Here is a 27,988-nt window from a genome sequence, read left to right as displayed (position 1 = left end):
TATTACATTATATAACTTATTCTCATTAGTTAATTTAGGTGATATTCTGGGCAAAGGGAATTAAGGTTAAAATTGTATAATACTTAATACCCACCCTCTGTGAGCAATGGCAAACAAAGTAAAATGTATGTACCACTAACACTATTTTAAGGGATATTTTTCTAGGTGTTTTGTGATTTTTTTTCCCCCTAGAGATTAAAACATTTGTTTTGATGATGTTTATATTTTCCAATAGGATATATATATCATATATATATGTGATATATATATACACACTAGGATATGTATAATATATAATATATATATTCTGAAGTTTTATATCAAATTGTTTTAAAAAATTTTACAATAGAAGTCTTTCCCTCCTCCAGGACCCAAAAGGAACTAGAAAGATTAGCCCTATTTCCTTTCCCTTCCCTCCCCTTTCTCCTCTCCCTTCCCCTTCTCTTTCCTTCCCTTCCTCCCTCCCTTCCATGTGTATATGATACTAGGGATTGAACTCAGGGCCCCATGCCTGCTAGGAAGGTGCTTTACCACTGGCTGTATCCCACAACTCTTTTAATCTTGTGATCATACCATAAGACCATAGTGAACTTGTTGAATAGAGAAGCAATCATCACAATCATACAGAAGTAATAAATTTATGTTCTTTATTTTAGCATTATTATATGATGAGCATTTGACTGCATATTTTACAAATATATTAATTACCTCATAGAGTCTTTTAACTCTTAAAGAGAATACACTAGTTTCCCTTTTTTCTCCCATTTCACTTCAATATTAGCAATGGCAATTGAAAATAAGCAGCAATCAAAAGTAAGAAATAGTGATAGAAGAAAGCACATTTTAAAAGAACTTTAAATCACACATTTAAAAAAAATAAATACTATTTCTACATGTACTATTACTTAAGTGATATTTCACCAAAGCTAAGATTGTATAACAAATGAGTTGAAATGGAAAATAAATCTTTCATGCAAAATAAGACCATAAAAGAAAGAAATAAAGAAAGAAGGAAGGAAAAAGGAAGGAAGAAAGAGGAATGTTGGTTCCAATGGTTTCATATAGAATGTAACTGTTCATTCGTCATGGGAGAGAAAAATATTTAATCAGTCCTGAACTGATGCACACATATTTTATCATGTTTAGTGACTTTTAGAGTGTCAGTTTGTAAAGTGTTTATCCAAGGAATGGACTTCTGGCACATGGATAAAATGAAAAGTGAAATGTTTAGTTCATAATAGGCATATTTTCCAGAATCTTTCTGAACAACTATCTGGAGATGAATAGAAAGACTACAGGTCTTTGTTTATCTGTCTCATGCTGGCAGACCACGCAGGCTCCAGCCTGGTATTAAAACTGAAGTGACACGGAATGTCTTTGCAAAACCCCAAACAATGACATCATTCCCTTAGCAATATTGATAAAGTACAACAAAGTTGGAGTTTGTTATTTCCCAATTTGGATTTCTTAGTTAACTACTATCAATCTTGCCAAAAGATCTACTGTCTGGAGACCCACCAGAGGAAGGCTTTCTGACTCAATGATAGAAATCTGTATTTTGTGCCTTTTCAGGCCATGTGTTAAGTTTTAGGTATAGGACTTCTCTTTGTACAAATGGGGTTTCTTCTGAGGCTATCTTATGTAAATTTTTACAAAATCCATTGACCTTCAACAATGTGACAGCCCAGGATACCCTTTGTAGATTTCTTGGCCTTTGTCAGTTATAAAAAGAACATTCTGAGATGGTGGTATCTCCTGAAATTTTTGCCTGTTAGCTTTAGAGCATTTTATAGGATTTCAGCACCTTTTGCTTCAGAGAATATTTGTGTGTTTCTTCCAGTTTGTGTTGATAATTGTATGGAAAAATGCACCAAGGAATGTTTGACTTTTTAAAAAGTTTTACTGTAAAAATGGAGACTCTCCTGTTGTGTAGGATCAACTTTCTACTCCACTTTTTAAAAATGTAATCAGATCAGACTAATCTCTAAAAGCTCTATTCTTCTCCAAGTTGATAGAGGTTAGAATTACTAAACTTTTGTCCCTTAAAGCTAAGAAAAAAAGTAATGAAATCATTATTCTTTTACTGAGGATCCTGATTACTGTGTTCTTAAAATGAATGGTATAGAAATGGAGAGGAGAAAATAATGAGAGAAAAAAAGGATATGATATTCTGCTCACTATTTTGTATTTTTTTTTATCTTTGTTGTATTTTTACAACATAGAAAGTACAGAAAAACAAAAGTTAATCACTAAAGTTATCAGGTGTATTTAATTTACTAATATGATTTGTTAGGGTGTACAACTTGAGAAAATAGATTTTTAGCATAGTAGATATGTCAGGAAAACTATTTAAATGAAAGTAGTCTGAGGTCACTCTCAGAGAAGAGAAAGAGAAAGATTTTCTGAGTAGAATGAAACATAGAAAATGAAACAGTTACTGATTTTTCTACGTGCACATTTCATCAGGCAAATTAGAAATCTGCCTTAACCTGGGTGTAGTGGTGCATGCCTATAATCCCAGAACTCAGGATGCTGAGGCAGAAGGATCACTGTGAGTTTGAGACCAGCCTGAGCTACATAGAGACACCCTGTCTCAAACAAACAAACAAACAAACAAACATGCTTTAAGAGGTTCTTCTTAGTACTCCTTTAGATACAGGGTACAAAGAACCATGTTAAATTGTTACAGCCCTCAAAGCATTCTCAGAAGCCGCCAGAAATCAAGGTAGAAGTTGGCAACCTCCAAAGGGGCAGAAATGAGGCTGAGAGATGGAAGCACTCTCTGTGCCTCCATTTTCACCTCATCTTGAAAATAAGGGTAACAGAAGAGTACTTGGCACACGGGAAGCACAGAATAATTCTTTAATGGCATTCTTCCTTTTGGATGTTTATCACCAACTTCCCACTATTCAGTCAGTATTTTCTGTAGGTGTGTTATTGTGAACTCTTGAAATAGTGAATCTGTTGGATTCCTGGACACAAAGAAGCCATGAAGAGCACTGGCTAATCCAGTGTGGGCAATGGGTAAGACAATTTTTTTAAGTCAGTATAAGGAACTAAAAAAAATAGCACATTAACTTTTGGGGAAGGAAGAAAGGACTAAGGTAATAATAAGGCCTATGAATGTAGCTATCTTGCAAAGAGATAATTTGGTGAAAATATTGAACAATTTTTTACATTGAAATTTTTCTTTCATTGTGAGAAATTTTACATCATAAAACTCTTAAAATTTTACATTACAAAACTCATTTTTTGACTTCTATTATTTTTTTCTCTCTCTTTTTTTTTTGGTACCGGGGATTGAACTTGGGTCCTTGTGCCTGCAAGGCAGGCGGCAGAACCACTGAGCTAAATCCCCAGCCCTTGGCTTCTCTTATTGCATACATCAAATATGGATGAACTTGAAGAGTAGCATGAGAGTAGCAGAATTTTTTGACTAACGTGTCATCGCCTGTCTTGAAAGACAATGTAGTTGTGAGCTTGGCTCAGTGGAATTACAGCTATATTTGCCTTTGCAGACTTGAAATCAGAGTTGGAGCAAAGAAATAACCACACAAATTCTACTCTCAATAGGTGGATCATCTGCATAGAATGTCAAGGAAGTTAGTGATGACTTTTAGGTCCATGGCAGGCACAGTCTTTTCAGGCTTAGTTTCCTTCATTTACTGTGAGAATTCAGTATGATAGTGTAAATATTGCATTCAACACAATAACTAAGTATGTAAGTGTCCACTACATACAGATTTTTCCTCCTCAAAATGTATGCATTTTTCACCTTTCAAACAGCAATTTCCCTCACTGACCCAAGATCTCTACAGCCCCTCGCCTTTCTCCTCCACCCTTGAACAACCTCTACCCATCTGGGTGAGAGCAAGGCCACACTCCCATTCTTGGTCACAGAGAATCCCAAGGAGAAGCATTAGCATATTTGCAGTGAAAATACACTTCATTCCCCTGGTTATACTGTGGCATGGCAATTTGCATCTATACTGATTTTTTTTATAGAGCAAAAGGTTATTACTGGCACACAAACCCCTATATTATCGTGAATTGATGTAGGTTTTGCATGCTACTTCCAGAAGATTGGCAAACCCTATTGTGTACTATTTAAACCAGTTAAATAGTTCCCAAAGTGTCTTTGGGTTATTTTACAATGTTATGAAAATATATCCTTGCAAAATAACTTAGAGTCTTTTTTGTTTGTTTTTGGTTGTACTCTTTACATTGTTAGCAGTAAATTATGAGGGTTTTGTGGAAGGAACACATAAATTGATTAAAATTATTCTACTTGAGGATATTGTGATTAAGTTAAAGAGATTGGGAATACTTGACGTGGTTTACAGAGTTGATTTAAGAAATACATGGGAAATTAGGCCAGAAGACCCTGTCTCACTTAAAGTCCAAGTTCATTCCATGCTCTATGTTACAGAGAGAGAGCAGAGAATTAAAAAGGCAATAAGAACAACAGAAGATAGAAGATAACTTCCAATAAATTGAGAAGGAGGGATTAGAAAAATAACGTGATAAAGACATTATAGCAGCTTCTTTTCTCTCTAGTTTTTCCTAGAGTGTTGTAAGTGAATATTCAGGGGCATGTCCTGTGTCTTTCTTGTTCAGTTGCCTAAAATTTAGACTTCAGTTTTCTAAAGTTGATTTTCATTTTAAGAATTTAGTGATAACCAAGCATGGTTGAATACAGGTAACATACAAGGCGTGATTAAAACTACACTGAATGTTTAAGTTTTAAAAATTTGTTATAGTAAAAAACACATTGGTATTAATCCCCTTCAAATGCTCCCCCTGGCTTCAAACACACTTACCCCGCTGTCCTTGACACTTTCTAAAGCAGTTCTGGAAGCCCTCTTTTGCGAGTGTCTTTAGTTTGGGGTATTGTGGTTGCCTCCATTTGCTAAATCGATTAAAAACATTGACCTTTCATCATCGTTTGGACTTTGAGGAACAGTCAGAAGTTGCAGGTTGCCAGACCCAGTGAATAAGGTGGATGAGGATAAGCTGTAATGTTTTGAGGAGACTGCCTTGCTGTTGGATGGCGCTCAGCAACAGCATTCACGGTATTTTTCAACACATCTTATAAAGACAACAAAGAAGGCTTCCGAACTGCTTCAGAAAGTGGCTAGAATGATGGGATAAGTATGCCCAAAGTGAGGGGGCATATTTTGAGGGGGATTAATAATAACATATCCTTTGCTGTAATATTTTCTTAAAAATTTAAACATTCACTATATATTTTATCACACCATGTAGATACAATTTACTCATTGACTTAGAAAACTTAAAATATAGATCCATTAAAATGGAACTGAGAGATGTTTTGACTATTACAACTATGAATCAAAGTGCTTGTATCGCCAAAAGTAAACAGATTCTTTTGCTTCTTTTGAAGGTTCTCACATCCTTCAGAGATGTCTCGGGAAGGAAATAGCACCATATAGGTTAGCATACATACTTCACATACTTCTGTTAAGGGTCTTCTAATTTTAATTCTCGTGGATATGAAACGTAGTTCTCATGACTTTCAAAACGTACAACTTACCTTTCTTTTATTCTTTGATTTACATCTCATTATTCTTGGCTAGATAAGAATAAATTCAAATAATATTCTAAATCCCTCAACTTTATTTGAAATATGGGTTTATCAACTCTAGTCAAAGTGTACTAGAAACGTGAGCAAATGTATATTTAAGAAATTCAATAATGTTAAAATACTTTTAAAGTAAGGATCTGTAAATTATCACTTATTTTAATGCTGTTTTGACCAAAGAAAGTACTGGTTTCAAAAGATAATTAAATATCAAAATCCAAAACTTGATAGCTTATTCCATATATAAAGCTTAGGATATGAGGAAAAATGAATTTAGTGAATATAATTGTAAAATTTACCACATAATGAGTAAAGGATGGAATTACTTCTCTCCCATGTAATAGTATATAAATCAGAAGAAAAGGAGAAGGCCTATAATTAGCTGATATTAAAAATAGATGTAGAAAGATAGTGGCATTTTTTTCCTTTGATAATATTTTAACTCCATCCTAAAATAGTAATATTCAGGAGCTAGATCATATGCAAAATCACTAGTGGTAAGGTTTTCTTTTTGAAATACCTCATTGGGGAAATCTAACAACCCCAAAATATTGCTCACCGATGAGAGCAGCAAAATTAAAATAATTTTAAATAATTGAAGCAAGATTTTAAGATTCAGAGGGCAAAAATCAACTGTAGCTTAATTTCATTCTGCTAGAAGTAGATGTGGATTTCTGGAAGACAAGAGCATGTCTAGATCTCTAGATTCTTATTTCTGATCATCAGCCAAATTTTAAAAGCATTAAGAAATAAATGTTAAAGCTGAATCTTTAATGAGAGGAACATATTGGGAAATATTGATAGAATTTAAAATGGAGAGAATCTTTGCCAGCATCATAGTCCCAGACTATTGATGTTTATTTTTAATCTCTGTAACTTATTCTTAAATGATTCATTGTCATTTGGTCTTCTAAGTAACAAATTGCAGAGGAAGCATACTAATCAAATTAGTTGAGGAAAGTTTTTCCGAGCTTCTTGTCCTCCATGTATTTTTCCACACATATACTACTGCTTCATTTAACTTTATATTTTTATTTCTTGCAAAACTGGTACGTGTAGACACAGTAGAATAAGTCACTTTATATCACAGGCTTATAAAAAAACCCCCACAGCCTCTTGCCCTGCCTTTCCCTATACCCTCGTGTCTCTTAAATGTTTCCTCTGATGCTATTTGCTGTATTTCTCAGCATTATATTTCTCCTACTGATTTTTCATTGTTTATTCATTTAGCCATTATCTGTCAGCTTATGATAATAAGACATGTGATTTTAGCTTTCTCTCTCTTAGTTCCAAGCCCACTCACGTCTTCCTCTTCAGTCTTTTAACGTATGAGTTTATATTGCAATTTTTAGATAGAAAAGTTGTATATAAATATATTTTCAGACATATACATCCTCAATTTATTCTTCCTTCACCCTTGGTTGATAGTTATCCAACGTCCCTCAGAAAAGAAAGCATTGCTTCATGCTTCCTTAGTCTTCAGGATTCCTTTCAAGAAGTCTAGGAGCATTCTTCCTAATGGATAGCAAGTCTTGTATGAAACGTGTAAGTTTCCCTATGTTCCTAATATGAAAGTACATGTCTTGGGCCATGGTGTGTGCCTTTTTATTTACCATACTGGAAAGTTTCTGGTTTTTTGTTTTGTTTTATTTTGTTTTGAGTCTCATGTGTTTCTTTTCTAGGATTTCTCATGTGAGTGATTAAGAGGGTGTTTCTAAAAGTGAGAGCGAGATAAGACATTTGCGTTCTGTATGAGCCTACCATGTAGCAATGCTGAGTATTAGTTTGAGGCCAGCCTGGGCAACTTATCAAGACCATGCCTTTAAAAAAAAAGGAAAAGAAAAGAGAAAAAGCTATGTATTTAGTTCAAATGTGTTGATCAGGGAGGTACCATGGCAGGTGACTGGGCATTGTATGTCGTCATCACAGACACATAGAAGCAGAAAGTGGGAGAGTGTAGCTGATGACCCCAGGAGATGTGTTCACAGATTTTCAGCAGCTGAAGACCAAAACCTTGGAAAATGCCACATCGAAGTTGCTACTGGAGAAAAAGGATCACATGACACAGAGCACGTCAATTCAAAATGAAAAAAAGAGAGAAAAATAGATGACATTCAAAAGTAGCAGAAAAGCTCAAAAGAACTGTGAAGTGTACCTACAGACAAAATACTCATTTATTTTAGTTACAAGAAGATAATGTGCACGCTTATCAAAGACTGTTTTATTTGAACTTAGGCTCAGATGGAGTCACTAAATCAGAAGCTATATTGCAGTACACAGAAGAAAAGAAGAAAGTGGAAAATCTGAGGGCAAGTTGCTTTTGTCAAACGTTTGCAGAGGGACAGAGGGCGGGAGACAGGCGATGTGTACTGTGTTGTTAAAAACACATTTGGTTGCTACCCACACGGATCTAGATAAATGCCATAACTGGAGAGAGAATCTGCATTTTAGTATAGACAACTATTGTAGTCATAAAACACAGGAAAATGATGATCTAATTACTGGAAGTTATCCGCAAGAAGTTGAATAAGTGATGTCAGGAACTTCAATGGGAAAAAAAGGTGTGGAGCAATCCTGGGAAACAATGCTTGGAAAGTGTTGAGAAGGGCACGGCAGGACAAGAACTGGGGAGTCCCCCTGTCTTCCTTCTCTGAACTTGAGAGCCTAGGGGGCCAGGAATGTGAAGCTTCAAGTGAAGAATAGTACGGGTGACATGATTTTTGTATGGTTGAAGACATGCTTTTATTTAAAAAGTAGCAAACAAACATATTAGAAAAAGAAGATATAAAAGGCTTTAAGAATAGTTAGTAGAGCCAGTCAGTGTTGGTGGTTCTGGAACTGCAATCCATGGGGCTGGACACCGGTACAAGAAGAAGGGGAGTTGGGCATGGAAAGATTGATACTTTCGAAGCCAGTGTGCTTAGCAACGAAGAACAGTGGGCTGGACTCTCCTACAAGGAGCATAAGAATGGGAGAGCTTCCTGGGAAAGTGCTACTAGGTTGGCCAGCCCTTCTTGCACGTTGCTGTAGCTCAGCTTTTGCGGATTGGCCCCTGAGACCTGGTGCTCTTAACTGCCTTAGGATGGCTAGTGTGATCCTGCATTTCTATTGAGAGAAGACATAATTTCCTGTGAGTGAAGAAAAATGGGAAAACCAGCTGAAGAACAGAAGGGCATCTTCAGGCTACACAATAGAATATAGGAGAACTATCAGACTTACCCAGTTGCTTATATTACCTTAAAATGGCATCTCTGTAGTGGTCTTTTTAATGGTAAGAAATCAGAGGAGTTAGGCCCTGTTGATATGGGCTAGAAATGGAATGATATTTCCTTATATTAAAAACTTGCATTAATGTCTTCAAAAATGTCAGAATGACAAAGAATCCAGCTAGCTTCCAAATATTTCTATGCTAGTGCTTGTTTTCCCCCTCAACAGCTTCCATAAGGCTCCTTACTCACTGTTATAAAAAGCATATTCTTGTCAGTAGGACAGTGCTATGCAGCTTTCAACATGCCAGGCATATCTTACAAATATTATTGGGCTAGTGAAGCGAGATGTAGCCAAGCACTGAAAGTACATTTAAAAATGCTAAATGCTATTTGATTGTCATTATTTTCTTTGCCTATCCTTACATCTCTGAATTTGCCTCAGGTAAAATTTTAGTTTTTGTGGTTTTGCTTGTGATGAGTTCTATTAGCTATGAAGCTAGGAGTTTGCTCATATATTTCAAATTGTTAATGTAACAGGAGCCAAGAGTGTGTCTTCTTACACTTATTGTGTCCTTTTCTTACATGAGGCCTGGGAGGGATTTGGAGATTTTAGCCAACCAGTTCTCACAAAATTCTTACAATGAATGAGTAGGGTAATTCTTAGCATCCACTTTGGAGATGAGGAAATAGAGGGAAAGAATATCGCTCCTGTTAAACTATTTCTCAGGCTTTTCTCATAGTTGAATGTTATGTGACTCGTAGTCCATTGAAAAGTTCTGGGATTCATTTATGACATTTAAAGCCAAAATGAATGAAATATGGTGTTTGTAGAGATGTTTTGCTACTTAATTCTGCCAAATAATAGTCTGTCCTTTATTTCTTATATTCTTATCCTTTCTACCACTCCATAACCATATAAGGATAAAACTAGCAATATATTAAAATATTTTATAAATTGTATGGTAACATACAAATATAAGATATTTATATTGATATTATGTATATGTATTATTGCTTACCTCAGTGAAAATTAAAGCAGACAGTACAAACAAGAGTATATGTGAGCTTATAGAAGTCTACTTTGAGTCTTAATGGGGAAGACTTTTTTAATCTAAAAGTGGAGGCCACCTACAGTAGTAGAGGTATTTGGAAGGCTACTGGGACTCTACCAGGGCTTTGTACATATGAAATACACTCCCTTTCCCTGAGCTACACCTCCAGCTCCATAGTGGTAGACTGACAGGAAATCTGTTATATATAAGAAGAACTTGGTTATCTACCTAAATCTTTCTGAAAATTAAACCTAAAAATAGATTCTTACATTAGAAACATTATAATCTCCCTGAGAAATAGCTTTAGGATCAATGTAGCATAGAGTACATAACATTGACCCCAAGGCATGCTATTCTAAACAAAAATGGGTAGGAAGAGATGTAATAAAGTTTCCCCCTGACAGGTGACATCTGCCTTATGTGCATAATAATGCTGGCAGTATCGGAGTCACATGCCTCCACTGCATGTATGGAGCTGATGCTGTGAGCACCTGACATACCCGGGGAAAGCCTTAAGTATGAGACAGCAGTGCAATAAGAAGCATTTGTTTAGAAGTATGCTTGACATTTGCAGTGCAAAGCAGTAAATATTCATTGAGTGATTAATATGGGTAAGGACATCATAGCTACTATAAGAGCTACAAGCTTTCTTTAGACAGATCCCTGTCCTAGAAACACTGCCAACATCAGCTGGCACACGGCATTGCCATATGCCTTCCTCTAGGAATACCTTTTCCCAAAATACTCTTGCTTCACAGCCCCTCCAGCCTCCTCATACTTCGGTTCTCCCTGTATTTCTCTGCACAGCTATCCTGCTCAGCCCCATTGTCATCTGTCAGCCCACCCAGCCTGGAACCCGCTCCCCCTCCTTCCTTCTGCATATGCCTGTCTTTTTCTAGTCTAGGGAAATACCTACCCCCTAAGATGCCTCTTCTGAATCCCTTTGCCTGCTGCACTCCCTTATAACCATTAATACATTTGCCTCATCACCACTTAACCAAAAAAGGAAACAAAAGCAGCCCCTTCTCTATGCATTCTCTTTCCTACAAGAGTATAATAGAAATAGAAAAACTAACCAACTGAAACACAAAAGAACTGGAAAATAATTTTTTTAAAAACCAAAATAGCGGGCCAGGGATTTAGCTCAGTGGTACCGCACCCACCTCACAAGGACCTGAGTAATTCTTTGCATTTGTAGATTTGCTTTAGGGTCCAAAGGACCCAATATGTATAATTATACTGATAGTTCTTGGATACAGTGTTCCACTGTTAGATTTAGTGTTTATACTTGTTTACTATTTTAAACAGACTTAATAAAATTCTTCTAATATTCTTTATCTTTCCTGATTTTTTTCTCTTTGTATGTAACAGTTACTAAGAAGATAAAGACTGACTTGATAAATATGTCACTTTCTTCTTAATAGTTCTGACATTTTTGCTTTGTGTATTTTTCCAATGTTTTTGTTTCATATATCCAAATTTAGAGTTGTTCTGTCTTCTTGGTGAACCAGATCTTATTTTGAATCCTTTTTCTGGTACTGTTTTTTGCCCAAGTTTCTACTTAACCTGCTGTCAAAATAAGTGTATGTCAATGCTTTTTGGAAAGCATTTGTTATAGCACTTTCACGATTTTGTTTTTAAACTTTCTACGTCCTTGTGGGGCATATTCCTACTGCCTGAGAGTATAAATTTCAACTGTGTGCTCGGAAAGTGGACATGGGCCACTGGGTAGGTCCTTGGGCGAAGTACACGAGCTGTGCCTTATCCAGGGTTCCATTATTGTCTGCCCCTGAGAGCTGCCACACAAATGGACTTGATATAATGCAGCTGTGAGTCTCTGGATAATGATTTCTGCTTCAACCTTGTGTCCCATAGTCCTTAAAATGTCTAGGTATTTGCCCGGCGTGTATAGTCAGCTGAGTGGTGGCTGTGGGTTCCACCGGGGAAGGACTAGGAGAGTCCTTCCAGTGCATCCTTGGCACAGAATTTCAGGGTCTTTCCTCATGGAGACTTAGTCCCTTTGTCAGTAGACTCTGGTCTGAAATCAGCTCAGTTCTGGGAACTGATCAAGGAACCATGATTTTCTTTCAGAGCAACCAGCCTCATCCTCCTGGCCCTCCATTGTTGCCTTTTTCTTTAACTGCACATGTAGAGAAGGTAACTGTGGCAGAGAAGCAGAGGGAGCACCAGAGTTTGAGGAGGCTGGAGGAGATGTGTACTTGTTGCTTGCCCCAAAGGGTGTTGTGCTCTATGAACCATCTCCATAACACCCTGCTGGTCAACTTTCCTTCGCTGCCCCTTGCTTTGTCAGTTATTAGGGTAATTATGGTCCTGAGCTTCACCACCTTCCTTTAAGGTCCCATTATCCCAGCAGATTTTAATGAGCCTAGCTCTGTGTGCTTGGCCTAGCCACATCATGGCCTGCAGCTCCAGCTGCTCTGTTCAGTAGCACTGGTGCCCAGAAATTTTTATATATTTTGGTTCGAAATACTTTCTAATTTCTCTTGAGACATCTTCTTTGACTTAGGGAATTATTTATTAAATGATTTAGAGATATTTCTGTTCTTTTATTGATTTCTAATTTAATTTCGTTGTGGTCAAAGAGCATACTTTGTATATGTCAGTTCCTTCCACTCCTTTTCATATTCTCTCATAATTATGAGACAACCCAAGACATTTATAGAAATTAAAGCTGATACCAATATGTTGAGTGCACTTTGTGCAAGGCCAGCCAGTGCGAGACTGTGGTGGCCATCTTGTCCATTTCTCCAAGCTCCTCTATGACATTTATGTCATGCAACTCAGACGAAAGTTTGCAGTAGCTCCTGCCTAGAGAATTTCTTTCCCTTTTAAACTACCTTGTTAATTTCCTAACTTTGACAAGTGCGCTATAATTATATAAGGTGTTAATATTCAGGAGGCTGAGGGACGGATATATAGGAATCCAGGTATATCCAACTTTCAGCCCACAGGCCATATGCCCTATTTTTTTAAAAAAAGTTATAAAAACAAATATAAGAAGTAAAGAAAATGTTGTTCTTAATATTCAGCAATTATATATTTAATATGTAGCTCAAGACAATTCTTCACTCAGTGAGGCCTAGGCAAGCCAGAAGGTTGGACATGTGTGTTTTTAAGTTTTCTGTTAATCTAAAAGTAATTCAAACTAAGGCCATAAAGTAATAACTCAGAGCTCCCAGAATTTGGAGTTCTATGGAGGGAAAAATGGAAATGATCTACTTAATTCTATTTTTGTAGCTTCAATCTTAAAGAAAAAAAGCTCTCTCTATTAATGATAATGTCTTATTTTCAAACTTGAGTGAACATAGTAATAATTATTAGATTGTTTAATAACATAGAATGATAGAATGAAAATTGCTGAAGTCCTAGAGTTAAATTTGAGACTTCTGAAAAAGAGTAGAGTGGGAAGATGGTCCGTGAAGCCAGATTAAAAATTAAATACATAGAAACATTAAATTATAAAGCAAGTATACATAAGTAACGGCTTTCCATGAGGTTGCATGCCTGAGAGAAATATATTTGAATGAAGAAATGTGCAAATGTTTTTTGAGATCAGAGGAAGAAGCCAATAGAAAAGGAGAGATTTTTTAGATATCAGAAATAGGAGACAATGGTTATGAAACTTCCCTAAAAGAAGTATTTTGTAGGGTGAAGACCATACAGGTTGAGAACTTGGTCTCAATTGAGAGATAGTGAAGGTTTTCTCCCCTCAGAGATGACTGTGAAATTATATATAGAAAAAAATGAGTGCTGAAAAATTACACAAATTAGTAAAGTGCAATTTTTATGAGAGATTTTATTCTTCTGTGCTTAGAATTCAGAGGATAGAAAGAATGGTGGTCAGTTGAGAAGAAAATATGGAATGTTTACAAGCTGTACGTGGTGGATGAAAAAGAACTACCTTAACATTGTTGATCATAGTTGTAGAGCTCCTGGGTTTAAAAATTTTTCTTTGTTGCTTGATCTTTAGGATCTGCGTGGATCCCATTAAACATTGTCTGCTGAGGGGCAGTCTGTTCCTGAAAATATGTTACGTGGATTTTCAAGCTCCTCTTCCATTTTTTTGTATGAGCTGCTGCTTGTGCTTGTGTGGAAATACCTTTTTAATTTTCTAAGAGCAATTGGCTACTTTAGATCACATTAATTCTGAAGGTTGTAAATACCTTTGTTTTTTGTTTTAAGAGAAAAGAAATGCCAATTTATCCTTTTACCATTCTAAATTCCTTTGATGTTTTTCATTATCTGGAGCAAAATCATTAGCATAAGAGTATGCTTGGTATATTCTTTTTAGAAGACCAGGAAGATCCCATCAAAGATCCTATAGTAAGGAAAGAAAGGGGATTTGTCCTTCCTTACTGGAGCAATAAAATATGTTACACTTCATGTGAGTTCCTATGAGGGGTGAAGGAAGGAGGTGGAAATGAAGAGCATGATTTAGGGTTCAAAAACTGCATTTACTTGTGGAAGGCTTTTACTGAAAATAGAACTTTCTCTTGAGATTTTAGCTTATTTCTGAAGAATAATATTACAAAATTCAACATTGCACAATAAAAAAGCAAAAGCAATGGAAGATTTATAGTGATCATCCTTGGCAGTTCACTTGCTCCCTTGGGCTCGTGTTTAAGACTAAGATACTTTATGTTCTGGGTTCTGTTTCTATGGACTGAACTGAGTGATATATGTGCAGTTCTCATTCTGTGCATAAACTCTATTTGGTACTCAACCTCTTTGTTATACTCCAGAATACAAATTATGGAGAGAAGAAATTAAGAAGAAATATCACTGAAGAACCAGGAAAGGCAGACCCCTAGGTCCACTTAGACGGGACCAGGACTGAATTCCACCTTTCTGGATGCCCATCCTGATCATAGATGTGTGCATAAGAAATGACCAAGCCTGCCCAGGCACTTCATGTCTACCTGGACCCCAATATAATTATAACAGTGCCTCAAAATAGCCTGAACGGCCACTTGGCAGTTGAGCTAAGTGGGAAGCACTTGGTACTAGGGCTTGTTGGCATTAGTGTTTGAGAGAGAGGAAATTAATAAATGACCCATTACTGTCTGCACAGGGCTTAGAGAACTAACCAGACATGAGAATAACTTCTCAAATTTGAATTGTGATTTAGCTGTGCTGATAACTGTATCTATATTTGTGGTGGGAAAAAGCAGAGGTTGAATTAAATGAATTTACTCCTTTCAGCAGCTCTCTAGCTTAGTTGTTCACTGTGATATGTCTGAAGTAGGTGCCAAGAAGACTGTATATGTATGTGTCTGTGTGTGTGTCTGTGTGTGTGTACACAAACTCTACATCATGAAATAAGAAATAGTCTTATGAAATAGAGTCAAGACAAAAAGATGTTATTTTATATTATTCATCTTTCATGTGATTCCAGAGTAAAAGGATAAATGAAATGAGCAGATAAAGGAAGTCCCCCACTCTGTTGGTGGTCCCCTAGTAGACTAACATATTGCCATCAGTTTTAATTGATGTAAATGTCCTGTGTTATAATTATGTAAGGGTAGAGGAATCCTTCTCATTAATTTCTCTATACGAAGAATAAGTTCCAGGGCTTGTCATACTCTGAACACACCATGAAGGCTGAAGGAGAACCTTCTGTGCTGGCTGCTGCAACAATAACATGCCCATCACTTGTAGATCTGACTGTGTGCCTGGAAACCCCATGAAATCCGTTACACACTTGAGTTTGCTTAATCCTCACAAGGATCTGGTTAGCCAGGAAATGCTGTCATCTTCTTTTTAAAATTGAAGTAACAAACCTCAGAGAAGGTCCAACCTGGACAGAGCCAGAACTAAATCTTGGTCATTAAAACCTAAAAACCTCAGGTTATAAAGAAAGAATGTCCTAACATTTCTCCCCCTACAAAGTTTCTAAAAATCAGATTTTTTTCTTCCAGAAAGGTCTAGGCGACTTGTTCAGCACACAATCATTCTTTAAGCTAATATTTATTAAACGAGTTCTCTGTTCCAGGCACTGTTCAGTTGCTAGGGATAGTACTACTGGAAAGGGGCAAAACCCTTAAGACATGGGGCCTCACAGTTGGAAGTTAGGTCATTAATGGCCTGCCCCTCAAAGGGGATATTGGAATCAGGACCTCCTCTTGCTCTCTCTTTGCTTCCCTGCCTTCATGAGGTGAGCAGCTTACTCAAGCGTACACTTCCTGCCATGATGTGGTGATTCACCACAACCCCAAAAGCAACAGGGCCAACCAACCATGGACTGAAACCTCTGAAACTGTGAGCCAAGAAAACCTTCCCTTTTTATAAGTTGATTTTTGTTAGTGATGGATAGTTGACTAACACAGAGACCAACAGTTAACAACTATAGAAAATAACTTTCATTTTTCATGACATAGAATACAGTGGAGGAAAAAAATGAGGACTATGTTGGAGAATCCAGGGTTGCACTTTTACTTTTACTTTTCACGAGAACCTCAATCGGGAGTAACCACCCCCACCCCCCACCCCCCGCCGCAAAGATCTGGAAGAGGTGAGAGAAACAATCACATGGACACCTGGACCAAGACCCTTATAGGCAAGTGAAGAAAAAGAGCAATGTAAGAATGTCGGGCACAAGAAAACACTAGGGCATGAGGAAGATATCAAACAGTCCTTTTTATTCACTGTATTAGTTACTTTTCTATCATTGCTGAGCCAAAATACTTGACACCCAAAGTTAAAAGGGGAAAGGTTTACTTGGCTTACAGTTCATAGAGGTTTCAGTCCATAATCAGCTGGCTTCAAGGCAGGGATGACAAACAGGCAACGCAGAGGAGAAACACCATGGCGCACACAAGGTAGCAAAGGCAATAAAGAACCTTAACAGTGTCTTTCTGCTCCTTTTGTCTTATTCAGACTACCTAGATTAGGGCTGTGGTTTAGTAATCATACTAGTGGTTTAGTAATCACATGCCCTTAATCCTAGCATCACACATTCCAAATTTAGCTATCTTCCAAAAAGACTGCATGAGGCTTTGGAGAGATATTTAGGCACAAGCCACAACACTCACCAATTAAAAACGAAGATCTACTTTTGTTTGGCTCATTTCTCCACTTATTAGAATAATCACATTTGGAGGGGCACAAAGCACTTAAGTTTTACATGACTAAAAAGTCATCACAAATTCCAAACTTTTTAGCCGCAGATATTTTACCTCTAGATAAAAAGCTTTCAAAAAATCCAAGTTAGCTTAATATACCGGCCCTGAACATTTAGGGACTACACAGTTGTAAATGCCTATACTTCCTTTAAGAGGAATCCAGCACACAGGGACTGAAATGTATGCAGGAGTGAAGCAAACGTTGTGGAGAAATGTGAGCTGATCCATGTGACACGGAAGCAGACAGTGTGCACAGAGGCTATGCAGGCCTCATGGGCCATCCGGGCCTACACGACCTGTGTTGCCCTAGAGAATTAGAAAAGCACAGTATCAGACATCAGAAAATAAAAACACCAGAACCCGGATGATTCTGGAAATCAGCCCATGTTTAGATTGCTCAGCCCCAGTTGCTTTTGTTGCCCATGTTGTTCTTATCTATAGTCAAAATCCTTTCCAGAGCCCCACACCAGAATGTGCTCCCCTTTGTTTTTTTAAGGTATACTTCATGCTGCTGAAGAGTAAATACTGGGAGATATTTATCATTTTATGCATGTGATCACGTACAGGTTTACCCTTCTTGATGCTTATATTGTATAGTAGAGAAACTGAGCACCAGTGAACATCTCACAGCCTCAGTCTGGGTCAAAACATGGCAAATGGCTTTGGTTTGGATTTTGACTTATGTATATTTTTTAACTCAGTGGCAGTGTTCTTTAAGAAAGCCATTGTACAGCAATTTTATTTTTATCTTTGCCCTTCCATGTATAGTGCCTGGCATAGAGTTACAACCCGTTGGCGTATGAGTAAATAAAAAGCAGTAGTGCCTTCTGCTAGGACTGTGATGGAATAGAGACCACCTAAATTGTTAGCCTTCAAAGTTTTATATCCAACTTGACAAAGTGAGTGCTTTCATGGATAGAAAATAACTGACAGTCATAACTGACTATTACGCCAAGGTAAACAGAGCAATCTTCCATATAACCCTTCATCTAATTTCAATGAATATCAATTCATAATCAGCTTTCTTTCATCTCGACTTTCCATCTCCCTCTTGTTCTCGCCCATATTATTTTTGAAGCAAATCCCCAAGACATCTAATTTTATCCATATATATTTTAGTATATATCTGCAAAAAGTAAGTCCCTATAATAAGTTGCCCTCCAAGTGTCCTTGCTATTTTTCTTGAAATTTAGTTGTTGAAGAAAATATATCATTTGCCCTGTGGAATTCTCCATAATATGGATTTTCCTGAATCTATCTTGGTGGTGTAGTTTACTATGATCCTCTCTCTTGTATTTGTTAGAGACTAACAGTTATGAAATACTTGGTAAGTTTCAAGCTTAATTGTTTTGGTAAAATCACGTCATAGGTGGTGTGCTGTGCTCTATCAAGAGAAATCATGTAATATTTGTATGATATTTCCAACTTTTGATAATATCCATATATATTAATTTGTATGATTTGTAAAATAGTGACCTTTTGGTAATTTTTCTCGGTCATTAAGTGAAATGGTTTTTTCTTTAAAGAAAAATTTTCTCTCATTTGACATGGTTATTCAGTTTGGTTTGGTTCATATAAGAAATGTATGATTCTTTATGTTAATTTACTAATTTTCAAAACAACAAGGTGGATTTCTAGCATCCTCCAACAGTGAACAAGTTGTTTTAAGCATTGTAATGACTTCAGAGAATTAAATATATTTGATGTGTTTCAGTCCATTATAATTGATGATCTCATTGGTATACAAAATGTTCCATCTTTTTTTTCCATTATGTTTATTTGTACATTTTAGGTAAACAATACAGTTACATTCATCATTGGGATTTTGTACCTTTACATGATGTATCTTGGTTCTTAATTTTTCCCTTTCCCCTGCCCTCCCTTCACCCCCTCCACCCTTCCCTATTTACAAAGACTTTGTTTCCATTTTTTTCCTTTTCTCATATTTTTTCTTTTCCCTGCTTTCTTTTCCCCTACGCCTCCCATTTCCCCTACTCCTGTAGACCTTTTCTTCCTGTTTCACAATATCAATTATACATTTTGATACTTATTTACACTTTTATTTTTTTACACCAGAGAAACTATTCAGTATTTACACATGTGTGTCCTATTTACAAAATCTTCCATCTTTACATTTACTTTTTTTTTTGGTACTGGGGATTGAACTCAGGACCTTGCACTTGAGAGGCAGGCATGGTGCCACTGAGCTAAATCCCCAGCCCTTACTTTTTTTGACATGACTCTTTCTTCTATTTTCTATAAGACACTCTAGGTGCATCTTGTAGATTTTTCCTTACACCTTGTTTGAACTATTTCTTCAAACATTTCTGGGTCTACTGTTTGGAATGGTCTTTAGAGACAATAATTTAAGTCTCCTGTTGTTTTTGTAGTTGTGACAGGACTTGACAGTGGACAGAACTAGAATTACAATACATTGTAAGTTCATACTAGTACTTGGAATTCATTCTTAACTGTGAGGTTTGACATTCTATGTCCCTTTATCATGCTGAGAATCTTGATATGCTAATTCCATGTACATGTCTTTCCTGCCATTTTTTTCTGAAGCCCGTTCTTAATAAATTTCTGAGTAATTGACAATGAAAGTAATATTCCTTGAGTTATTTCACAGTGAAAAATTTTCCTGTGACCTTTATAATGGAAAGTCTGTTTAGTGGGATTTTAAATACTTGGTTCATCAAATATGTTTTTAATGTTGTAAATAGGTCACTTCGTTATCTATATGTGGAAATGTGTGATAGTAAGACTGTCTGCTCTATAATGAACTTGGTCTTTCTACATGATGATCAAAGGATTTTTTCTTTTTCCTTGTAAGTACAGAAGTTTTACTAGGATATGTCTCAGCTGAAGCTACTGTCATGCGCAATATATAGTTTCATTATTTTTATTTCAGGAAAAATTTCTGCAATTATAATTATAATTTATCTCTTTACTGACAAAAATTATTTATAATTACTGTGTACATCAAATTGTTTTGCAACATGTAAATTGTGGAATGGCTAAATCAAGCTAATTAACAAGCATTACCTCATATACTCATATACTTACATATGTTTAAAAAAACCTCACTTCTTTGCACTGAGAACACTTGAAGTCTAATCTCATCAGTCTTTAAGAATGCAGTTCATGGTTACCAAGTAGAGTGATCATGTTTCAAAATAAATCTTTTTTAAATTTATTCCTCTTATCTAACTGAAATTTTGAATCATATTTTCAATATGCCTTGTTTCACTGCTTTGGTTGCTTACTCTGGGTGAAGTTTTATTTTTTTAATTTACACATAATAAGTGTACATAATTTTGAAATACAACGTGATGGTCAAATCAAGTTACTCAACATATCAGCTGCCGGGCCGGGGATTTAGCTCAGTGGTTCTGGTGCCTGCCTCGCAAGTGCAAGGTCCCAAGTTAAATCCCCGGTACCAAAAAAACAAAAAACACATACAATATATCAGCTGCCTCAAACATTTATCATTTGTTTGTAATAAGAATATTCAAAATCCTCTCTTGTAACTATTTTGAAATAAAATCGTTAACTATAGTCACCCTATGGTGGTGTTGAAGGGAAATTTATGTCTCTTACCTAATTTTGTACCCTTTGACTAACCTTTCCTTTTACCTCTAGCTTCCTTGACTGCTGATAACCGTTACTCTATTGTCTCCATATATAGAATCAGCCTTTTTTCTGGGGACTTTCATAGTATACTTGTTAGAATTTCTTGTCTTCTATACTTGTAACTTTTTGTCAAATCTTTTTTTCCTGTTTTCCCTTTGATTTTTAGAGTATTCTTTATTTCTTTTTCCCTTAAGACATTATGTGTTGTTCTCATTAACTGTTGTGTTACTTCTAGTCCAGTTTGTATGTGTAAAATGATTTTATAAATGTCAGGTTCCTTACTAAGTCCTCTTGCCTCCTCATTTCTGAGGTTTTTTTGTATGTTGAATTATTTTTATTTATTTTAAGGCTATATTTCTATCTTTTACATTAGATTACTTATCTTGTATTGAGTGAGGATAAATTTTTCCATACAAATATTGAGTTGTTCTATCAAGATTTGGTAAAGACCTTTTCCTGCATTTAATTGACTTACTATATTTGTCAAAAATCAAATGACTTCATGTATGAGAGTCTCTTTCCAGATCCAAATACAAACGGTAATCGGTTGATTAGTGTAGCTTTAGAACTATAGAAGTTATATAGTAAAATCTCTCAACTTCATTTTTAAAATAAAAATAGTTTGGGACTATTATAGATGTTTTAACTTCCCGCATAAAGTCTAGAATCAGCATCAATTTCTATTAGTCAGTTTTTCTATTACTGGTTAAAAAATACTTCATATTCTCAAATGAAAGGAGGAGAGGTTTATTTGATACATGGTTTCAGAAGGTTCAGGCTGTGGTAAGCCAGCTCCTAAGCAGAAGAATTTGGCAAAGGAGTCCTCATTTCATGGTGGCCAAGAAGCAGGGCAGGGTAAGAGTACCAGAGGGAGAAGGGCTAGGGGACCAGATATATAGTACCCAAGGTCTTTCCCTCATGACCTATTCAGACACACCCAGAAGTGTGCCTACTTCCCAAGGCAACTCTAAAATCAATCAAGTTGACATTTCAGCTTAACTATCACATTCCATCCCCTTGTTACTTGACACCCAAACATATCTCCTCAAAACATACTTAATCTCCAAATAAACCCAAAGTCATAATTCCACCTAAAATGATATAATTATCTTGCATACAACCAAAAACACCTAATGCTAATCTCCAAAGTCTCAACAGTTCCAGCATTTCTAAGAAATCCAAGTCAAAATGTCCTCTGTGACTCAGGGCAAACTCTTAGCAAGCAATCTCTGTAAAATTCAAAAAGTAAGTTAATCCCAAGATATAATAGCACAGGATAAACATTTCCATTCCAAAAGGGGGAATAAGGGAATAGAAAAGAATTAGACCAAGGCAAGACCAAAACCAAGCTGGGAAAACATTACGTCTTATAGCTTCATGTCCAGCATCTGAAGTACATGATGGTAAAATGTGAGTTCCACAGTACTTGGGCTGCCCAACCCCTATGGCCTTTCTTGTTACAACTCACACAACTTCTCTCTTAGAGTGGCTCCACTTGCTTCCTTTGGCTTTGTTTGGAAAACATTCTACATTCCTGGTATCTCCACCTTTCTGGGGTCCCACTGCACCTTTGGCTTCATTGCCACAGCTTCAGATATATCCTTTCTCAGGGCCATGTTGCCTGGCATCCTAGGTCTTCCTTTAAAAATGGTTGGAAGCCTGCATGATAAGACAATTCTGGAAAGCCTCAACAACTGTTGTTATGTGGATGACACCAAGATCTTTCACCAGCTTGAGCAATAGCCAGGGCATCTTGGACCATGGCTGCAGCAGCCTCTGAATGCCTGAATAGCTGATCATGGTGAAATAATTCCCAGGCAACTAATTTCCTCAGTATCCCTTTTCAAGCAGGGGGTCCAGAGGCTCTCTTCTCAAATGAATGATTTACAGTTTTGCACTCTTGATACTGCAGCTCATGAGGTCTTGCTGATTCCTAAGATGGCCTTAAGGAATCTTTCTTCTTGTCTTGGTTCAGAATACTTCATTTCTTTTTAATGATGCTGTTCTCTTTAGCAACTACATGCTTCTTTTGCAGCCCAAATTTAAATCTCAAGGATTTCTGTTCTAAGTTTTGCTCCCTATTCTCATTCTACATCTGGCTAAAGGCAGTCAGAAGTACTAATGTCACAACCTGAACATTGGGCTGCCTTGAAATTTCCCCCGCCAAATCAATTATTCCACCACTCATAAATTCAGCCTCCCACAAAGTCTCAGGACATGTGCAAATGTAGACAAGACTTTTGCAAGAGGGTAACATGTCTGGCCTCCATGTCTTAATCAAAGCCTCCTTCTTAACAGAAATATGAGCCTGACCTTTACTTTCCACATTCTCATAAGTATCCTGGTTTTCTGAGCTCCAGCTAGAATTACTTACGGGGTCTGCATACACTAATTAATTCGTTCTGCTTTCTCTAAACTTTTAAAAAATTCTCCTGCAAACCAACTCCAAAGGCTTCTGAATCTTATGGTAAGGTACAGTTACCGCAACAACACCATCTCTCTCATACCAATTTTCTCTATTAGTCATCTTTCCTATTGCTGGAAAAAATGCTGGACACCTACAGTTTAAAGGAGGAATTATTTATTTGATTTCAGATTTCAGAGGGTTTACTCCATGGTCATCTGACTCCAAAGCAGGAACATCATGGTGAAAGGGCTTGGCAGAGGAGTGGCACTCACCTCATGCCAACCTGAAGTAAAGCAGGGAAACAATGCCAGAGAGGAAGGGGCCAGGGACCAGATATATTACCCAAGATCAAGCTCCCATGACCTTCCTAGACATACCCAGAAATGTGCTTTACTAATCCACTAGTCAGCTGAAAAGCCAGTCAAGTTAATGATCCAGTTTAACCCTCTTAGTTACTTTAAAAAAAAAATGTTTTTATCAGGATTGCTTTTAATCTACAGAGTAATTTCAGGCAAACGGATCTTAACAATGATGAATCTTCTAATATAGGAATATATTATAGTTTTCATTTACAATTTAGGCTTTCTTTAACTTCTCTCAATGATATGTTGTAGTTTTTACACATTTCTGTTTGATTTATTGTTAGTTAATTTATGTTTTGTGATGGTAATGTAAAATTACAGTTTCTCCTGTGGTTGCATTTCCATAGAAATGCATTTGATTTTTTCATATCTACCTTGAAGTTTACAGGGTATATATTAAATTATTTAGTTCTTATAAATTCACTTATTAGTTCTAATAGGGATTTTTTGTTTATAATTTTTATATAATTTGCTTTGTATACAAACATGTTATGTATGTATATGTATAGCAATAATTTTCTTTCTTTCCAGTCTGTCGTTTTTGTTGTTGTTTTTTGCCTATTAATTGGCTAGAGATTTCAGTACAGTGTTGAATAGAATTGAGAAGAGCAAAGATTCTTCTTAAATTATAGGGTTAAAATATCCAGTACTATATTTGATTTGTTAATGTTTTATTGAAGACTGTTTTGATTATGTTCATTGAGCACAGTATCTTTTACAGTTTTTAGTGTCAAGATCAGGATAATGCTGGCCTCATAAAATAAGTTGAGGAATGTACACTCCTCCTTAGTTTTCTGAAAGTGTTAGCATAAATTTGACCTTATTTCCATATCAAATGATCATTAATTTACTGTGAAACAATTTGAAGAAGTATTTGGAGGATGGAGATAACTTTGATTACAAGCTTCTTAAAATAAATGTCATACTTATTTTAAATAATTATTAAAAATAATTTTAATTTCTTAGATATGGAACTATTTATATTTTCTACCTCATGTCAGTTTTGAAAGTTTTACTGATTAAGGATTTGTGGATTTCATTTATAGTCTTAAATCTATTGGCATTAAATTGCTTATAATATCATCACATTATCATTTTAAGCCTATATAATCTTTAGTGACTGTTTTCATCTCTGGTGTTAGTAATTTCTATGTTCTTTCTTTTTTTCTTTATCAGACTTAGTAATTTATAAATTTTATTAAATTTTTCATTAAATCAACTTCTGATCTTCAGCAACGTTCAGTTTTTCATTGTTTTATGCTCTTCTTATCATTTCATTTTTTCTACATAGTTGACTTTAAGTTACTCTTCTGGAATTGAACAGCTCCATCACTGATTTTCTAACATAGGCATTTTAAAACATAAGTTTCCTTCTAAGCATTATTTTATCTGCACCTCACACATTTTGATATTTTGTTTAATTTTTACTATGTTTGAAATATTTTCTGATTTTTTTGATGCATGTATTATTCATAATAGTTTCACTTAATTTTCAAATTGGAGATTCCCTAGATGTTATTTTTTTGTTTCATAATTTATTGCCACTGTGGGCAGAGAACGTACTCTGGATAATTTCAGTCCTTTGAAACTGATTGAGACTTCTTTTATGACTCAGCATATGGTCCATTTGATGGATGCTTTCTGTGCTCTGGTAAATCCTACCATTGACTATAATGTTCTACAACTTCTAGTTAGGTCATTTTGTTGATAGTCATATTCAGATATTCTATATCTTTAGTGATATTTTTGTCTAGTTCTGTTAACTACTGATATAACATTGTTAGAAATATCTAATTGTGCTTGTTTTAATTTTTCTGTTTTTGTTTTGTTTGCTTTGTATATTTTGAAATGCTTTTATTAGGTCCATATAGATTAAGGATTGCTATGTCTTCCTGATGTTCTGATGTTTTTTCATGATGAAATGATGGTCTGGTAATGTTCACCTTGACATTCACTTTGTTTGATGTAGGACACGTGGACTCTGTTATCCTCAGTGTCTAAATGGCATACCTTTCTCCATTGCAGTGATTTTTCTCTTGCTCATTTTTGTATGAAATTAGTTTTACTGAATTTGTAGAAGGAAGAGATGCCTAAAGATACTTCCCAGATTCACTGCTTTGGAATCTCCTCGTTTATTACATTTGTGCAGTGAGTTTAAAAAAAAAAAAACCTCATACTAAGATTTTCCCACTTCGGTTTACCAACATTTTCTATTTCCTTTATCTTGAGTTTATCATTCACTATTCGAGTTATCCTAGGCATTTTGCCTCAGTATAGAGCTTTGCTACAGAAGGGAGTTTTTCTTGGTTAGTACTATGAGTTCTAGATATCCCACATTGCCCCTAGCCCTTTCAGAATTACCTTATATAGATCCTTTCTCCTATTCCAGGAATTAGAGTTTGTAAAACTCCTTCACTTGGAGTTCTCAGGTTGACCCTGACACTTTTCTGGAATACCTGTTTGGGAGTTGGGAGCTCTTCTGTGTTTACAGAGTCCCTCTGTGGCTACCCGCTGCTTCCTTCTATCTGGTGATACTAGCACATGGGTTTTATGTCATCAGTGGTTTGCCCCTACCTATGTGTTTTCTGGGGGCTGGTGGGCAAATTGGATACCTAGTGCCTGTGTACTGTGCTCTCCATGTCATAGTCTCAAGTGACACTTGTTCCTTTACCCTAATCACTTTGAAAGAAGTAGCTATGAACTTGTTTCTTTTTATTGAGACTCATGCCATTAGTTTCACACTGACTCCAAAGCACTGTTAGATATTAATTTGTTCACAGATTTGTAAAATTTTGCACCGGCCGCATTTTAGTGGCAGTTTCTTGCCTCTCAATAGAGTTAGTACATGTACTGCTATTTTGTTTTATAACTGTCGAGGTACTTTTCATTAATGACAACCTTTTTTTCTACCTACGGATAAAGAAACTGAGGCTCAGAAGTTAAGTTCCCTGCCTAAAGTTATGAATGTTATAACAAATCCAAGAAAATATTATTTAATAATTAAAACAGTTGTTAGTATCAGAAGCTCCTGTGCATACCGAGAACTAAGAAATATTTTCAAGGAACATGATCACATAAGTATCAATTAGTAAATCAGCTTCAGTAGAATTAGTTAAAAAATCATTAGAAGATACATTTATTTAACATGTATTATAAAATATACATTTTTAATTAAAATAATATGCAATATAAATAAATTTGTTTTGTGTCAAAACATTCACTCATGCTTTGGAAATTATTGTTTCCCTTTGAACTTTAAAACAATTATTTGATAATATCTGCTTTATACTGGTGAAGAAGTTAAAACACAATGATATTGGTTCACTCCTGTAGCTAGTTATAAGGTCAGGATTTAATATCCCACATCTTTGCCTTCTAAATCCTACATTTTTACCTTTATACAATATTCTTTGTGGTAAAACTTTCAAAATGTTGCAAGACTGCTGAACAGATGAACCAGCTATTACAGCTCTGATATATCTGTTCAAACAGACAAGTTTTGCCGTGTAACAGTCAATTTGATGAAGTCCAAGTATCAGAGAAATGATGAAAAAGAATAAACAAGCAGTTGAAGGATTTGATGCTTAATTTCAGCCTAGCTGGTCACAAATGCCTTTCTAGCATATAAGGAAAATGACCAGTTTTCCCAGGAGGATACATGTGTATACTTTTTCAGTTTTAATAAAATATGTCCAAGATATATCTTAGACCATTTATGCTTTCTGGGCAGTTTTAACTGTATCAGCATAGTCTGCAGACACATTCTAATGTCATCACCATTGCTTGTGGCAGCCAAATTCTCAAATGCTCTATTCACTTCCCAACCTGCCTTTCAGAATAAGTGACTATGCGATGTCATTTTTTTTCTGGTAGGCCAACTAGGGAGAAACATATAATTCCTGAGACCCTCAAATATGATCAGATTAGTATTGTCATCTCTTAGGATCTCAAAACTGGTGTTCCTAGGAATTTTGTTGCTCAGAGAGAGCCACAAGGCAAGTTTAAAAATAGAGCAGATTAGTCACACATCAGTAACCCATATTGGGGTGGCTCTGAAATTTTATTTCATGTGTGGTGTTCAATCTCCTTTACCTTTTGAGCAAACTTACCTTAAAGGTCATGTTTTTAAATTTTTTTGTATAACTTTTCATAGTAGGGATTTGAAATCAACTTTATGACGAGCTAAATACAGAGATGTGTATTACTATGTGTATGTATTTTTTAATCATTGAGCAAAATCAAATTGCCTGAGAATTTGTTACTTTAGAATAAATCAGATTGAGCTTTGTGCAGCAGAAATAGTTGGGGCCTTAGGCCAAAGTAAAAGAAAAGGACAAGGATTGTTCGCATGGCATTTCTGTATGCAGCATCTCTGGCCTCGCTCCAATCAGCTGTCTGGACTGGCATTGTCAACTTTTGGCAGGGACCTTTTCAGGGTATTATTCATGGGACTTTGTTACATTTTAAACCCACCATTTACTGGTTGTATGTTCTTTGTCAAACAACCCTGTTAGAACACCTGAGCCCCATGTAACTCAAATATGTTGCAACCTCTGAATTACACCTTCCAAAGACTGACCC

The 27,988-nt window shown here is 36.0% G+C and overlaps 1 protein-coding gene across 1 annotated transcript in view; it reads left to right on the top strand.

Annotated features, from left to right (window-relative positions):
* Fmn2 (formin 2) overlaps window positions 1–27,988 on the top strand; it is a 313,847-nt gene that overhangs the window by 254,363 nt on the left and 31,496 nt on the right.

Source organism: Heterocephalus glaber, unplaced genomic scaffold (genome assembly GCF_053883595.1).
Source record: "Heterocephalus glaber isolate CG9 unplaced genomic scaffold, H.glaber_assembly_v1.0 deba00001600, whole genome shotgun sequence".
In the NCBI taxonomy this organism is placed as follows: Eukaryota; Metazoa; Chordata; class Mammalia; order Rodentia; family Bathyergidae; genus Heterocephalus; species Heterocephalus glaber.
The sequence above is the reverse complement of the archived record's forward strand: the minus strand, read 5'-3'. Positions and strand labels throughout refer to the sequence as shown.